General features: G+C 39.1%; 1 long non-coding RNA gene across 1 annotated transcript; it reads left to right on the forward strand.

Annotated features, from left to right (window-relative positions):
* The first annotated feature begins 1790 nt into the window (after positions 1-1790).
* On the forward strand, positions 1791-9591 carry LOC110892055. Its single transcript, XR_004873148.1, has 4 exons — positions 1791-1924; positions 2479-2535; positions 8594-8650; positions 9435-9591. It is a non-coding gene; the product is annotated as an uncharacterized LOC110892055 (long non-coding RNA).
* Positions 9592-18153: the final 8562 nt, after the last annotated feature.

Genomic DNA, 18153 nt, shown 5'->3' on the forward strand with positions numbered 1-18153 from the left:
TAAGCTTTTCGTAAACCGTTTGTGTCAGTTAAAACTTGCTTGTAAAATGGTTTAGAAATATGAAATTCATGTATGCTTTGCAAAAAGTGCATGTCTTTCCACCCCGAAAACATTTAGAAAAATGTAAAACTGTAAAAAGGTAGTGTTATGAACTCACCTGAATATTCCTGTGCAAAGCTAGCTATATACGACTTCGCAATGTCGTTTCCAAGACGAGACTCCCTAGCGTGCATTCTACAGTATTCCTATCACGGAATATCTTATAAGTTTCTAATTAAATGCGGTAAGTAATCAACGTGTCATCGAGCTCTACTGAATCGTTGACCGAACGATTTGACGGTATATGAACTTAATGAAAATGACTAAGTTAAACTTTGTCGCCTTAAGAAGTCGTTTGTGTGTATATAGGGATATTCGTATGAAAGTAATATATAATAAACTTGTATTATGTATATATATATTGCGTCTTGTATCTATTTGCCATAATATACGTATATGCCGTGTCGGCGTTTGTAATAAATAATAAGAGTTATATTTATTTTGCGAAAGCATCATCGAGTTGTTCGATGTTTGAAATAAGTATATATATAAACTATACTTATTTTCGTAAAAGAATACAAGTCGATTGGTGTTTGAAATAAACATAAACTATGTTTATTTTTATAAAAGAATTCGTTTTTGGTTTGATATTTGAAATAAGTATAAAAACTATATTTATTTTTATAAAATGAATTCGTGTTACGCGATGTTTGAAATGAATATATATACTATATTTATTTATAAAGGATTCGAGTTTACGTTTGAATAAATATATAAATTATATTTATTTTTATAAAAGGGTTCGTCGAATTTCCGAAGTTCAAAGCAATTATGTTTGTTGTTGTAAAAAGTTTTCGAATCTTTGTTTTCGTAAGTTGTAAAGTGTCGTCGAAAGAAACTTTATATTTGTATCTTGTTTTATAAAAGTCGCTATATATCAATATTTGTTGTTTTACAATAAAGTACGTTTTTGTTTTATAATAAAACTCGTTTTATTTTACGGATTTTTTCTCGAAAAACGGGCATAGTTTCCTCGATTTTTGGACGGCCCTGACAACTAAAGTGTCGTTCTTTTGTCAAAATTCAACAATATTTCAATTGATTTAATCAATATATAGTAAATGTTCGCCAAAATAAAACATAGATATACACTAGAGGTATCGGTCGAGCTCAGTTTCACGTAATATAATAAGAACTTAAAAAAAATAACGAAGTTAATCATCGCGTCGTTAGACTTTACCAAACTCTTACGTCGAACCGCGGACTGAGTTGACCGAGTCAACTAGGGTTGACCGAGTTGAGTTGACCCGTAAGCTGAGTCGAACCATTTTGTCCCGAAGAGCCTGAACCGAGTCCCGTTGACTGTCTTTGACCCAGAACCCGAACCGAGTTAACTGATTTTTGACTGAGTTGACTCGGTTTGACTGAGTCAAACCGAGTTGAACCAAACACTGACCCGAGTCTGAAACAAAAAAAAAAAAAAACTCGAAAGCCCGATCTGACCGTGAACCCGTCGGACAACGGCAAGGACCGCCGGATAAACGACAAAATTGTAACACCCCAAAATGATAAATAATAAACAAAGAAATTAACTTGGTTAATGGAATTTATGATTTAATGATAACTAGTTAAGTAAAAATGCTTAAGTTAAATACTCCCTCAAAGTGGGAGGGCTAAAGGTGTAACTAGTGAACAAAAGAGGTTAATTAAGAAAAAAATCAAAACAAAAACAAAGACACAGTGGGTGTGTCGTGCGAGCCAGGGGAGGAAGAAGGGGGAACCCAAAAACCCTAACTACTTGAATCAACAAATTGAGCCACGATTTGAAGGAAAATTCGATGCATGAGCCACTTTTTCTGAAAATCTAACCCTAACTAGTGAAGTGGTAAGTTTAATTTTCTGAAATTGTGATTTGTTGAATAAGGGGTCAAACCCAATTTCGATTTCTTGTGTTAAATATGAGAAATTCGAGTTTGAATTGATCTCTAGAACCAGAAACCATGTTGACTTCAGTTTGGTATGAAGATTTGAGTGAAAACCCATTTGAAGTTGTGATGATATGATTAGAGATGATGATGCATGTGTTTATTCTTGATGTAGTATGATGGATAAGGTTAATATATGCATAATGATGTTATAATAATCTGAATATTTGATGAATTTATGTGTTTGAGATGTATTGCCATGATTTTAAAATTACTTGGTAGAGATGCGTTTGCTATGCTTGTATATGGTGCTAGTTAAGATTGTACGCACATAAGGTGTTCGATGAAATGCTTGAGCCGAATTGGTTATGAATGAACATGAGAAATTGTAGTTTTAATGATCTAATGATGGCATGAAATATGAATACGAATAATGAACGTTATAGTAATGATGTAAATGCGTAAAAGCAATGTATAATGTGAAAGCTAAACGTGAATGTGATGCACCTTATAGGGTCAAAGAAAAGAGGAGAATCAAGCCAAGCAAAGGCAATAGGAGCGCACAACTCCGGTAAGTTCTTATGAACTTCGTTTACTCTACTAGTGGATTTAGGAATAATATTAATGATAATATGAATTCGTACTATTTTCCGTTGTGGATTAAAATTGATTTAGATGTAAGGAATTATATCAAAGAGGGTTTAGAAGTTATGTTGTAACGAATGCGAAATAGCAAATCCATTGCGGATTTGGTTATGCTAACGAAGGTTATGACAAGCTATGCGAGTCGACCGGTTCTAGTTGAACAAGTCGAATAAGAATAATGCTACCATCCGTTTCGAATGGGTGGTTTTGAATGCAATAACGAATGCTAGAAGTTTAATCCGTTATACGGATAGAAAGAAGAATTTATGTTGAAAGCAAATGACCCAACTAAACGGGTCGAATGTGTATGCTTAACTCTCATTGAGAGTGTTTATGCCAAACCCAAGTATTTGGGTAGTCGAATGTGTATGCTTAACTCTCATTGAGAGTGTTTATGCCAAACCTAAGTATTTGGGTAGTCGAATGTGTATGCTTAACTCTCATTGAGAGTGTTTATGCCAAACCCAAGTATTTGGGTAGTCGAATGTGTATGCTTAACTCTTATTGAGAGTGTTTATGCCATACCCAAGTATTTGGGTAGTCGAATGTGAAAAAAAAAGATGAAAGCTCATATGCGGATGGAACTAAAACAAAGGAATTATAATTAACAAGTGTGATGACTAACTTTTAAGTATTGTTGTTGAATGTAGGTAAATCCTCAACTTAGGCTACTTGGCGAAATGGAGCGAGCACGTGTCCATGTCATGTTATCCCAAACGCTTCCGCTAACTTATGTTCATCTTTATGGTCCATAACTTGTTATTTTGTCCAACTTTGTTAGTAGTCGTACATTTGTAAAGCTTGTCGTCTTGCTTTGAGTAGTTTAATGTCAAACGGATTGTAGTATGTTGTTTAGTTTATTATGTTAAAAAGAGGGGGCACGTTCGTTTTACGAACGGGTCATGTCGAATTTTTGTAAAAATTTTTACCATGTATTACAAGTTGGTATTTTTCATTTCTATTAAATTACTCTAGTAAGTAATTTACCTTTTTGAGTTGTGAAAGATTCGTATATTTTAAAAGTTTATGTTTTCTAGCGTCTTTGGTTGTCATTTCTCCTAGACGCAAAAACGGACGTTACAAGTTGGTATCAGAGCCAAGGTTTGAGGGATTCGGGCAAGAGTCCTAGCGCTCGAACTCAAACCAAATGGCTCGTGCTAATGTGCTCGCTCCAAGATCGCCAATGAGGTAATACGCTAAGTTCTCAGTAATAATAATGGTATATGTAATATGTTTCGGATGCAAAAATAAAAGCTAAGTTTATAGATGAATAGATACGGAGGTCATACGGAGAATTCGGGAACCGTATGGCTGGAAATATGCACAGGAAATAGACAAGGTAACAAAAAAAAAATGACACAGCAGCGTTTCAGCAATTTGGGAAGCCGTCGCCGACGGGCTCTCATGCCGTCGCCGACGCCCCCATTCAGCCGACGCCTAAATTTCCTGCCTACGGACAAAGTGGGCGACGGCCCATAACTAGAACCCGTCGCCGACTGTATGACCACCCGTCGCCGACGGCCTTTACAAATGTGATCCGTAAAATAAAAAAAAATTCTTTTATTTTATTGTATTTATGTTTGGGAGTTCCGTGTGATTCAAAAGACCATTAGATGATAGCATAGGGTCCTTATAAGCATGATGATAAGATACTTATGACCACAATCCGTGATCATAATGAAAAAGAATTCATAAAGAATTAAAGGTAATGATGTGAATAACATAAGTTGAAAAATGAGCCTTAGATGATCAAGATTTTGAATTGCACGATTACAAGTGTAGTAAACAAAGGTCGAAGTATGTGTTATATGGAAAGCCTATGATTTGTGTTAAACGGAAACATGATGTTGTGTTAAGCTGGTCCGCCAGATTTTTTATGTTTTTCATGTTTTAGCCAAAAGTACTTTTCGAAAGCCACTTCAACGTTTACTTAGGGTCCATGTAAGACCTAACATGATATATATAACCACAATTAGTGGTTACGATGGAAAGAAATTTGTAAAAGTCAAAAATAAAGTGTCAAATGACACGAATGAATGCTGAAAGTTTAAAAAAAATGAGTAAAGTCTAAAATATGAGAATGTGAATGAAGTAAATACGGATTAATGAACTATGATGTACTGAAGCTTGTAAATTATGATTTAAGTTTCCATACTTCTCAGAAATGCCCGTATTGTGTTCCTGTCAAGTCATAAGAACTATAGCAAGATCATGTAGATCGTCGACGATAAAGTAAAATTTATAAAAAGTAGAATGTAATGAATGAATTACATGAAATGAATGATGAATGCATAAAGTGGAGTTGGAATTCGTATAAAAATTCGGATGAATGTATGCTTTAATAGAATTATGCATTTGAGGCTTGTACCTTGTACATGAATGGAGTGATGCTTTTGTGTATTTAATGATTTGCTTTAGTATGATTAAGAGGCGAATATGTGCTAAATGTGAATCATACGAGCTAACTAGTAAAGTATATGTTGAAATTATGTTATATAGTTGTTTCGAATAAAATTTGCTAATTGTAGAATCATGGAGCATTAGCATGTGAAAATACGTGTATGTGAATGTATATGTGTATTGTTTAGAGGAACCACGTAAATTGTACATGTCGTACAATACGAGTATGAGAGACGCAGGGTATTATTATTATGACCTACCATATTTAGATGAATACATGTCCGAAGGTTTGAAGTATGTAAACGAGACAATTGACTTTCTGAAGGTCAACAGTAAAGGGATATCATGAGATAGTCATTAGACACAATTGTTCAAGTAGAGAGTTAATGTGTTACGTATTAGACGAATTACGTGTTATGATGGATGATAGTTTAGTTGTATGGATTTGAAACGAGAAAACTAATAATGAACGTCTCATTATATGAAAATTCTACTAACGAAAGTCGATTAATGTATGAATAGAAAGAAAGTGAACAGTCGTATGTATGCTCACATAAACTAATGATATTACGAAAGTACTGATATGTAAGGATGGAAATCCGTTAATTTTCGAACCGAAGGGTAAAATGTGGAATATTTGATTTTAGCAAGGTAGATCCACCACGGATATAGTTGTGGTGGAAAACGAAAGAAGTCCTAGTGTGAAAATAGGAGGCATGAAAAGTACAAGCGAGATTCGGGCATAGTGCATAAATCTTATTAAACGAGTCGAATAATTCATCAGGATTATTAAGCCAAAAATTTTATAAATTAAAAATTTTCTTAATCTGGACGTAGGATTTCAAGTCCATATGAAAGAGGACCAAATTTTTGGTCATGTAGGAAGAAACGGGAGGTTAATCGGGTAAGCGGTTCAAGTTATGCGCGTTTAAGTATGCAAGTATGAAGTAATGTATGAAAGATGTGCACGTGTGAAGATACGTAGTAAGGTATGCACGTATGAGGTTATGTATGATTGTACACATGTATGTAAAGATGTAGGAATGCATGTATGTATGAAGGTGCGTATGTAGATAAGTACGAATGTATGCATGAGTGTGTGTATATGTAGAGATGAAGCAATGTATAAACGTATGTGGATATGTACGTAAGTAGGCATGAATGTATGGACAAGTGCATGAAGAAAGAATTATCGTCCATGAAGGTATGAGAGATATGTATGAATGTACGCATGTACGTAGAGGTGCAGGAATGTATGTAAGTATGTATATATATATGTATGAATATATGCACTTATGCAAGTATGTGTGCATGTATGCAAAAATGTATGAAGGTATGTAAGTATGAATGAATGAATGTAAGTACGTATGAAGGTAGGAATAAATGTATGCACATATGTATATATGGATGAATGAATGAATGTATGTATGTATGCACGTGTAAAAGCATGTGCGAATGTACGATATGGATACGTTTGAGCATTAACGTTATTAAACGTGTTCCTGTTGAGAAAGCAAAGTAATAAAAGTATGAGAACATTGGATGCATAAGGAATTGAAGTTGATCTCGGAAAGGGTAAAGTTACGTTATGTTACGAATTAAACCAATTAAGAACCTTGTGAGGGTTTTATGAGTACGAATATGTTATCATATCTAAAGTATTGAAGTGTTATATACATTGTATGAAAGTTAGGGCTATTATTATATTAAATGCAAAGATCCCTATGAATTCTCAATTATGTAAGCTTTCTCAATTATGTAAGCTTTGGTCTTACGAGTCATATTATTTGATCCAAGTACAGTATAATGCTGATACAAATAAGAAATTTGTGAAGGAGTTATAGGTTAATAAACACCAAATAAAACAAAAGAATGAAATGAAATAAGATAACCATCGATGTTAAATATAAAAAGGATGAAGTGACATGCTGTAAGAATGCTCTGATTAGAAGTAAGTACAATGTATACTCCAATATGAGATGACCTAACACGAACAGGTCAAATGAATGAAAATGATATGTTAGAGAGCGGTCATGCATTGACCTGTTATAAATGGGTCAAACAAACCAAGGTTTTAAAGAAACTAGAAATGGGATTAAATGTGCATAGTACAGGTCGGTAACAAACGTAGTGTAATGACGAATCTCGAGTTAAGTACGAAAGGTGAAGTATGAAATAGTAGTTATGTTGCAAGTATGTTTTCGGGTATATGTAAATAGATGTATGAGTGTATATATATGAATGTACGTACGTATGTGTTAGCGGGGGTTGTAGGTGCATAAGTAATAAAGCTTGTATGTATGTATGTATGTATGTAAGTATGTATGTATTCATGAAGGTATGTATGTGTGTATGTAGTAGTATACGTGTAATTATAAGTATATGAGTATTATACTTGATTTAAGAAAGTAACGATAGGACGTAAAGCTATATATATATATGTTCATGAATGAGACCCTTTTTACAAAATATGGGTGCATTCTTGCCATGGTATGTATTTTGAATGAAATGAATGAATAAACGTGCACTGATGAACACCACCAAGGAGCTAATATGAGGCAAGAATTCGGAATTTAAAGATATGTGAATATATTTCAGAATTGTGTTACGTAGAGGGACCGGCCAGTTAAGGACTTTAGTCCCGTGGAAATGAGCAAGGTTTCGAGGACGAAACCTCTTTTAAGGGGGGTAGACTTGTAACACCCCAAAAATGATAAGTAATAAACAAAGAAATTAACTTGGTTAATGGAATTTATGATTTAATGATAACTAGTTAAGTAAAAAGGCTTAAGTTAAATACTCCCTCAAAGTGGGAGGGCTAAAGGTGTAACTAGTGAACAAAAGAGGTTAATTAAGAAAAAAATCAAAACAAAAACAAAGACACAGTGGGTGTGTCGTGCGAGCGAGGGGAGGAAGAAGGGGGAACCCAAAAACCCTAACTACTTGAAGCAACAAATTGAGCAACGATTTGAAGAAAAATTTGATGCATGAGCCACTTTTTCTGAAAATCTAACCCTAACTAGTGAAGTGGTAAGTTTAATTTTCTGAAATTGTGATTTGTTGAATAAGGGGTCAAACCCAATTTCGATTTCTTTTGTTAAATATGAGAAATTCGAGTTTGAATTGATCTCTAGAACCAGAAACCATGTTGACTTCAGTTTGGTATGAAGATTTGAGTGAAAACCCATTTGAAGTTGTGATGATATGATTAGAGATGATGATGCATGTGTTTGTTCTTGATGTAGTATGATGGATAAGGTTAATATATGCATAATGATGTTATAATAATCTGAATATTTGAGGAATTTATGTGTTTGAGATGTATTGCCATGATTTTAAAATTACTTGGTAGAGATGCGTTTGCTATGCTTGTATATGGTGCTAGTTAAGATTGTACGCACATAAGGTGTTCGATGAAATGCTTGAGCCGAATTGGTTATGAATGAACATGAGAAATTGTAGTTTTAATGATCTAATGATGGCATGAAATATGAATACGAATAATGAACGTTATAGTAACGATGTAAATGCGTAAAAGCAATGTATAATGTGAAAGCTAAACGTGAATGTGATGCACCTTATAGGGTCAAAGAAAAGAGGAGAATCAAGCCAAGCAAAGGCAATAGGAGCGCACAACTCCGGTAAGTTCTTATGAACTTCGTTTACTCTACTAGTGGATTTAGGAATAATATTAATTATAATATGAATTCGTAGTATTTTCCGTTGTGGATTAAAATTGATTTAGATGTAAGGAATTATATCAAAGAGGGTTTAGAAGTTACGTTGTAACAAATGCGAAATAGCAAATCCATTGCGGATTTGGTTATGCTAACGAAGGTTATGATAAGCTATGCGAGTCGACCGGTTCTAGTTGAACAAGTCGAATAAGAATAATGCTACCATCCGTTTCGAATGGGTGGTTTTGAATGCTATAACGAATGCTAGAAGTTTAATCCGTTATACGGATAGAAAGAAGAATTTATGTTGAAAGCAAATGACCCAACTAAACGGGTCGAATGTGTATGCTTAACTCTCATTGAGAGTGTTTATGCCAAACCCAAGTATTTGGGTAGTCGAATGTGTATGCTTAACTCTCATTGAGAGTGTTTATGCCAAACCCAAGTATTTGGGTAGTCGAATGTGTATGCTTAACTCTCATTGAGAGTGTTTATGCCAAACCCAAGTATTTGGGTAGTCGAATGTGTATGCTTAACTCTCATTGAGAGTGTTTATGCCAAACCCAAGTATTTGGGTAGTCGAATGTGTATGCTTAACTCTTATTGAGAGTGTTTATGCCATACCCAAGTATTTGGGTAGTCGAATGTGAAAAAAAAGATGAAAGCTCATATGCGGATGGAACTAAAACAAAGGAATTATAATTAACAAGTGTGATGACTAACTTTTAAGTATTGTTGTTGAATGTAGGTAAATCCTCAACTTAGGCGACTTGGCGAAATGGAGCGAGCACGTGTCCATGTCATGTTATCCCAAACGCTTCCGCTAACTTATGTTCATCTTTATGGTCCATAACTTGTTATTTTGTCCAACTTTGTTAGTAGTCGTACATTTGTAAAGCTTGTCGTCTTGCGTTGAGTAGTTTAATGCAAACGGATTGTAGTATGTTGTTTAGTTTATTATGTTAAAAACAGGGGGAAGGTTTGTTTTACGAACGGGTCATGTCGAATTTTTGTAAAATTTTTTTGTGACACTCTAGGTTTTTCCGAACGAACACCTTGTAATATTTGTGTATATAATTATTATTAAATGAAAACGTGACCTTTGTGCATGATATGTGATGTATGTATGTATTATATATATATATGAGAGCCGAAATCACGACCCGAGACCACGACTCGCAACCACCCGGTTGCGAGTGGGCCGCTTGGTCCCGAGTGGGCCTTTGGGCCGTAACCGGTTTGGGCCGAAACCCTTAGCCTATGTTGGAACCTTGTATATAATCCCACCTTTCCCCACTTCTTTCATTTTACACACACAAACACTCCTTAAACTCTCTCACTAGAAACCCACTACAAACATCACTTCTCTTCTCCAAAAATCGGTTCAAGCTTGGAGCAATAGGTAGGAATCTCGGTCAAGAAATCTCGGATCACTCGGACACTTCATCTTCTCTTATTTTCTTCCTTTCTTTCGGCTCCTTCTTCTTCTTCATAACCGGTTAGTGTTAACTTTATGATTTATGAAATGTTCATGAACTAGAATGCTTGGTTAGCAATGTTATGCATGATTTTTTTAGGATGTTTTGTGAAGTTTGGCATTATGAGTAAACCACTATGTTTGAATGCTTGATGACATGTTCAAAATGACTAACAAATGGTAGTCTAAGGATGATTATGGCTAAACACACTATGCTTCATTGTTTCTTGCAAAATGATAATGTTAAACATAAGATTTAGGCTATATATTGTATGTTCTTTGTTCTTGCCATGTTAATCTTGTTAAAACATATGATTTTGGTTCATAAAAACATGGTTATATGTGACATGAAAACCCTAGAAAACTATGAATGTAAGATGAACTTGTTTGAATGTGGTTTGAAGACTCAAAAATGGCAAAGTTTGATCTATGTTTACTAATAGGCAGTTTAGGAAAAGTGTTTGTAGAAACCTTATTGGTAGTTTCCTAATCTGGGTCTGATTTCATATGTACAAATTGGACTGTCATATCTGCATCATCACGTGTGCGTGAAAATGACAGTTTCCGACTCGCAACCACGGCATTACGACTCGCAACCACGGCATTACGACTCGAGACCACGCCGTTGCGACTCGCAACCAAAGCGTGACAACTCGAAACCACACGATTGCGACTCGAGATTACGACAGTTGCGACTCGCAACTACAGCATGATGACTCGAGACCACGGTTGCGACTCGCAACCATAACGTGACAAGCCGAAACCACCTGGTTGCGACTCGAGACCAGCTGGTTGCGACTGGGCTGTCCACTTTGGTTATTGGGCCAATATGTGTTTAACTTGGGCTATCTGTTGACTGGATTATGTGTTGCTGTTGACTGCTTAATTGTTTAGGCCGGCCCAGTAACCCCATGACTGTTTACTTGTATGCATGTTACGTACCTGTATGTGTTTTACGTGAATGCTTGTACACCGAACCTGACCTATACCGGTAACCATGTTAGGACGTGGTGACCAACGTGATTGACAAGTAACCTAAACCTACCGAGCAACCCAAGGTGAGTTCACAACTTAAAAGCATGCGTCCCGGTGGTTTGGGACACGAGACTAAAACAACCCTATCCCCTTGTAAAGGGGATACCATTTACATACCTTCCCTAGTTATTGGGAATAAAACTTACTTTTCCTTCCCTGGTATTGGGAAACCTTTTGGTTAATTACTGTTTATACGGATTGCAACTAACGGCACTAAACGAAACTCTATCACTCAAGTCCCTACTACAAATACCGATTAGTCGCCGGGGTCAGGCGAACGGGTTATTAGTTGATAGCGCTATTTAGGTGTTTACCAGCCTCACACCGTGCCCTGGTTTGGGATCGGTCGTGAACTAATGTACTCAGGCATCCGTCAATGATGATAGAACATTGACATCGGGGCATCCTGCGGAAACGCAACGGTTACCTAGTGTTCGGTATTGGAAAAACAGTTTAGTCGCTAACTTTTGGGGTAGCTCCCCATGGCATGTATAAACGGATAAATTAACCGGTGAAACAAGTTTTTGGTAATTAAAAACTGGACAACTAGTGAACTCACTCAGCATTATTGTTGACCCCTTACTGCATGCTTTGCAGGTAACCCGTGACGAAGGAGCTTGCTGCTTGGGAACGTGTAGTGTCTGTTCACCCTTGTGTTGGGTGTTACCTTATTTTGAACTATGAACTTTGTTTAAACTACTTTACTTATGCTTCCGCTACTTATTAACTGTTTGAACTTAAAACCTTAAACCCTGAACTGGATATTTGCTAATCTTATGGTTAGTAAGTATTACTTTTGTTATCAACTTAATTATTCAGTATAATTGGTGGCTGGATCCTGGTCAGTCACGCCCTCGAAGCGGGTGTCATCCGCAGGTGGATTTTGGGGGTGTGACAGATTGGTATCAGAGCCATTGGTTATAGTGAACTTGGTTTTAAAAAGGGGAAAATCTTTTTGGAGAAAACCAGACTATAACCCGTGACTCGTAACGACACTACGCTCCAAGTGCAAGGCTCAGCACTTTTGACCTCATAGCTCGGACCAGTGTTTACTTGTTTGCTTACTTTATGTTTCCTGTTATACTATATGTACTAGTGTGCCTAATTAGATAGATACACCTCTCTCTCTTCTATCTCATTCTCGTTACACTACGGCATCACACTCATACTGTGTTTTCTGGTTATGAAGACAATGAGTGGACGTGGAAGGGGAAACATCAACATGACTCAGGCTCAGTTCACTAACCTACTCAACACAGTGGCTGCAGCTTTCGCAGCTCACCCTATAGGTAAGCTCGTTGTTTTAGGATGTTTAGATCCTACCGCCACATCGTCTTTTCGCCTCTAAGTCTATACGTTTCGCTTCTCACCCTATAGGTCAGCATGCACCTGCGCAACCACCAGTGTGTACTTTCAAAACTTTCATGGATTGCAAGCCTCTCCCTTTCAACGGCACTGAGGGTGCCATAGGTCTTCTGCATTGGATTGAGAAAATTGAAGCTGTTTTTGCTGTTTGCGAATGTCCCCCTGCAAATTGGGTGAAATTTGCTACTGCTACGCTTGAAGGAAGCGCACTTTCTTGGTGGAAGGCGCAGATTCAGATGTTTGGATTGGAAACTGCAAATGCTACTGCGTGGGAGGATTTCAAGGATATGATTAAGGATGAATACTGTCACCGGGATGACATCCACAAGCTTGAGAATGAGTACTATGAGCTCAAGATGGTTGGGTCAGAGATTGAAACTTACACCAAGCTGTCTAACGACTATGCTGCTCTTTGCCCAAACATGTCTCGACCTATGTACCGAAGAATCGAACTATACATCAAGGGTTTGGCTCCAGAAATTCGAAGCCATGTAACTTCAGCCAACCACACTACTATTCAGCCGATCGTTCGACTTGCTCACAAACTTACTGATCAGGCCGTAGAAGAGGGCTGGTTGCCCAAAAGGATCAGTGCTACTGTAGGAACTTCTAGTGACAACAAGCGTAAGTGGGAAGGAAATCAAAGCAAGGATGCTAACCCCACTCAGGCCCCAGCACAGCAAAGGAAAACTGAAAACAACAAGGGCACTCAGCAACAGGGTGGCTACCGGGGAAGCTACCCAAAGTGCAACAAGTGTAACAGACACCATAATGGGGCATGTAACAAGGGCCAGTGTCAGCGATGCCACAAGATGGGGCACGAAGCCAAGGATTGTAGGAGTCAGTTCCCAGCAAGACAAAATCAGCAACAATCTCAACAGCAACAGCAGCAGGGAAACGACCGAGCATGTTTTAAATGTGGGGTAACAGGGCACTTTAAGAAGGATTGCCCTGAACTGAATCAGAACCGCAACAATAATCAGGGAACTGGGAACAACAATCAGAACAACAATGCTGGGAATGGTGCTAGAGGAAGGGCTTTCGTGATTGGAGCTGGTGAAGCAAGGAATGACCCCAATGTCGTGGCGGGTAAGTTCCTACTCGATGAACGTTATGTTTCTGTGTTATTTGATTCTGGTGCCGATGCTAGTTATGTATCCCTACGTATTAGTAAGAAGCTTAAGCGTCCGCTTTCGTTACTAAGTTCTCCTCATATCGTCGAGTTAGCTAATGGTAGAAACATCGAGGCCTCACATGTTATCAAAGGCTGCAAACTAGAGTTGTCTGGTCAGACATTTAGTATCGACCTTTTCCCTGTTACTCTTGGAAGCTTCGACATCGTTATTGGTATGGATTGGTTATCCAAGCATCGCGCTGAGATCCTCTGTCAAGAGAAAGCAGTTCGTATTCCTCGCCGTTCTGGCAAACCCCTCATTGTACAAGGTGGCAAAGGTGGAGAAATCTCCGGCGTTATCTCGTTCTTGAAGGCCCAGAAGTGTTTACGAAAAGGGCACACCGCTATCTTAGCACTTGTTACCAACACGCAGGAAAAGGAAAAGAGGATTGAAGACTTTCCAGTAGTGCGTGACTATCCCGAGGTATTTCCTGAGGAATTACCTGGACTCCCTCCCCACCGCCAGGTCGAATTCCAAATCGAGCTAGCTCCCGGAGCAGCGCCTATAGCTCGTGCGCCTTATCGACTAGCCCCCGCAGAATTGAAGGAACTCTCTGCTCAACTACAAGAACTGTTGGATAAAGGATTTATTCGTCCTAGTTCATCGCCCTGGGGAGCACCGGTACTCTTTGTTAAGAAGAAGGATGGCACGTTCCGAATGTGCATTGACTATCGTGAGTTGAACAAGGTTACCATCAAGAATCATTACCCTCTCCCTCGAATCGACGACCTATTCGATCAGTTGCAAGGATCGAGCTACTATTCCAAGATTGACCTGCGATCAGGCTACCATCAGTTAAGGGTCCGTAATGAAGATATTTCCAAGACTGCATTCAGAACTCGCTATGGTCATTATGAATTCCTCGTTATGCCCTTTGGAATGACCAACGCGCCTGCGGTATTCATGGATCTCATGAACCGAGTGTGCAAACCCTACCTCGACAAATTCGTGATCGTGTTTATAGACGACATCTTGATCTACTCGAAAAGTCAGGAAGAGCATGAACAACACCTACGCCTTATCCTCGAACTCCTTCGCAATGAGCAACTGTATGCCAAGTTCTCGAAATGCGACTTCTGGCTTCGAGAAGTCCATTTCCTTGGGCACGTGGTTAACAAGGATGGGATCCACGTCGACCCGGCTAAGATCAACTCTATAAAGAATTGGCCTACCCCTAAGACTCCGACTGAAGTTCGCCAATTCTTGGGATTGGCAGGTTACTACCGCAGATTCATTCAGGGATTCTCAAAGATTGCACAACCCCTCACTACGCTCACTCAGAAAGGCGTCACCTACAAGTGGAATGAAGCACAGGAATCTGCTTTTCAGAGGCTTAAGGATAACCTCTGTAGTGCTCCTATTCTCTCGTTACCTGAAGGCACTGACGACTTCATAGTTTACTGCGATGCGTCTATGCAGGGGCTCGGTTGCGTGTTGATGCAACGCGAGAAAGTTATTGCTTATGCCTCTCGACAACTTAAGACACACGAAAGGAACTACACAACACACGACTTGGAACTAGGAGCGGTGATATTTGCGCTTAAGATATGGAGACATTACCTGTACGGTACCAAGTGCACCATTTACACCGATCACAGGAGTCTCGAGCATATCTTCAAGCAGAAGGAATTAAACATGCGACAACGTAGATGGGTCGAACTTCTGAATGATTATGAATGCGCCATCAAGTATCATCCGGGCAAGGCCAATGTTGTGGCAGACGCCCTCAGCCGGAAAGACACTATACCAAAGCGCGTGCGAGCATTACAACTTACCATCCAGTCTAGTCTCCCTACCTAGATTCGAAATGCTCAGATTGAAGCTCTGAAACCGGAAAACATCAGGGCTGAGTCCCTGCGAGGATCGAGGCAGCAACTAGAACAAAAAGAAGACGGCGCCTACTATGTGGCAGGGCGCATTTGGGTCCCACTCTACGGAGATCTACGAGAGCTTGTGATGGACGAAGCCCATAAGTCCCGTTATTCAGTACATCCTGGTTCAGATAAGATGTACCACGACATAAGGACTACTTACTGGTGGCCTGGCATGAAAGCCCACATAGCCGCTTACGTTGGCAAATGTTTGACCTGTGCAAGAGTCAAAACTGAGCATCAGAAACCAGCAGGCCTCCTCCAGCAACCGGAAATCCCGAAGTGGAAATGGGAGCAAATTTCCATGGATTTTGTTACGGGACTACCTAGATCTCAACGAGGGAATGATACTATTTGGGTAATAGTAGATCGATTGACTAAGTCTGCACACTTTCTGGCCATTAAGGAAACAGACAAGTTTTCTACCTTAGCAGAAATCTATTTAAAGGAAGTAGTCTCCAGGCACGGGGTGCCAACTTCTATTATTTCCGACCGAGACGCTCGTTTTACTTCCGAGTTGTGGCAAGCTATGCACAAATCCTTTGGCTCACGTTTGGACATGAGCACCGCTTATCACCCGCAAACGGATGGGCAGTCTGAACGCACCATCCAAACCCTGGAAGACATGCTTAGAGCATGTGTGATCGATTTTGGCAAGAACTGGGAGAAACATCTACCGCTGGTGGAATTCTCCTACAACAACAGCTACCACACTAGTATTCAGGCGGCACCTTTTGAGGCATTGTACGGTCGTAAATGCCGATCACCTCTCTGCTGGGCGGAAGTCGGTGATAGTCAACTCACAGGCCCAGAACTGGTGGTAGACACAACAGAAAAGATTTCACAGATCAGGCAACGCATGGCGGCAGCTCGTGACCGTCAGAAAAGCTACGCTGACAAGCGTAGGAAACCACTAGAATTCCAGGTCGGGGACCGGGTTCTACTTAAAGTCTCACCCTGGAAGGGTGTGGTTCGTTTTGGTAAACGAGGCAAGCTGAATCCACGATATGTTGGACCATTCGAAATTACCGAGAAAATCGGTAAGGTTGCTTATAGATTGAACCTGCCTGCAGAGCTGAGTGCAGTGCACAACGTTTTTCACGTGTCTAATCTGAAGAAGTGTCTGTCAGATGAAACGCTCATAATTCCTTTCAAGGAACTCACTATTGACGAACAGCTACACTTTACTGAGGAACCGATTGAGATCACGGATCGAGAGATCAAAACCCTCAAACGTAGCCAGATACCCCTTGTGCGAGTTCGTTGGAACTCACGACGCGGCCCAGAGTTTACCTGGGAGCGGGAAGACCAGATGAAGTCCAAGTATCCCCAGCTGTTCCCAAACGAAAACCCCAGCACTGAAGCTACAACTGAATTTCGGGACGAAATTCCAAACTAACGGGGGGATGATGTGACACCCCGTTGAAACACGCTAGCTTGGCAGTGGCTGCCTTAACTTTCGGGACGAAAGTTCTTAAAACTTGGGGATAATGTGACACTCTAGGTTTTTCCGAACGAACACCTTGTAATATTTGTGTATATAATTATTATTAAATGAAAACGTGACCTTTGTGCATGATATGTGATGTATGTATGTATTATATATATATATATATGAGAGCCGAAATCACGACCCGAGACCACGACTCGCAACCACCCGGTTGCGAGTGGGCCGCTTGGTCCCGAGTGGGCCTTTGGGCCGTAACCGGTTTGGGCCGAAACCCTTAGCCTATGTTGGAACCTTGTATATAATCCCACCTTTCCCCACTTCTTTCATTTTACACACACAAACACTCCTTAAACTCTCTCACTAGAAACCCACTACAAACACCACTTCTCTTCTCCAAAAATCGGTTCAAGCTTGGAGCAATAGGTAGGAATCTCGGTCAAGAAATCTCGGATCACTCGGACACTTCATCTTCTCTTATTTTCTTCCTTTCTTTCGGCTCCTTCTTCTTCTTCATAACCGGTTAGTGTTAACTTTATGATTTATGAAATGTTCATGAACTAGAATGCTTGGTTAGCAATGTTATGCATGATTTTTTTAGGATGTTTTGTGAAGTTTGGCATTATGAGTAAACCACTATGTTTGAATGCTTGATGACATGTTCAAAATGACTAACAAATGGTAGTCTAAGGATGATTATGGCTAAACACACTATGCTTCATTGTTTCTTGCAAAATGATAATGTTAAACATAAGATTTAGGCTATATATTGTATGTTCTTTGTTCTTGCCATGTTAATCTTGTTAAAACATATGATTTTGGTTCATAAAAACATGGTTATATGTGACATGAAAACCCTAGAAAACTATGAATGTAAGATGAACTTGTTTGAATGTGGTTTGAAGACTCAAAAATGGCAAAGTTTGATCTATGTTTACTAATAGGCAGTTTAGGAAAAGTGTTTGTAGAAACCTTATTGGTAGTTTCCTATTCTGGGTCTAATTTCATATGTACAAATTGGACTGTCATATCTGCATCATCACGTGTGCGTGAAAATGACAGTTTCCGACTCGCAACCACGGCATTACGACTCGCAA

This window comes from Helianthus annuus, chromosome 11, assembly GCF_002127325.2.
Source record: "Helianthus annuus cultivar XRQ/B chromosome 11, HanXRQr2.0-SUNRISE, whole genome shotgun sequence".
In the NCBI taxonomy this organism is placed as follows: domain Eukaryota; kingdom Viridiplantae; phylum Streptophyta; class Magnoliopsida; order Asterales; family Asteraceae; genus Helianthus; species Helianthus annuus.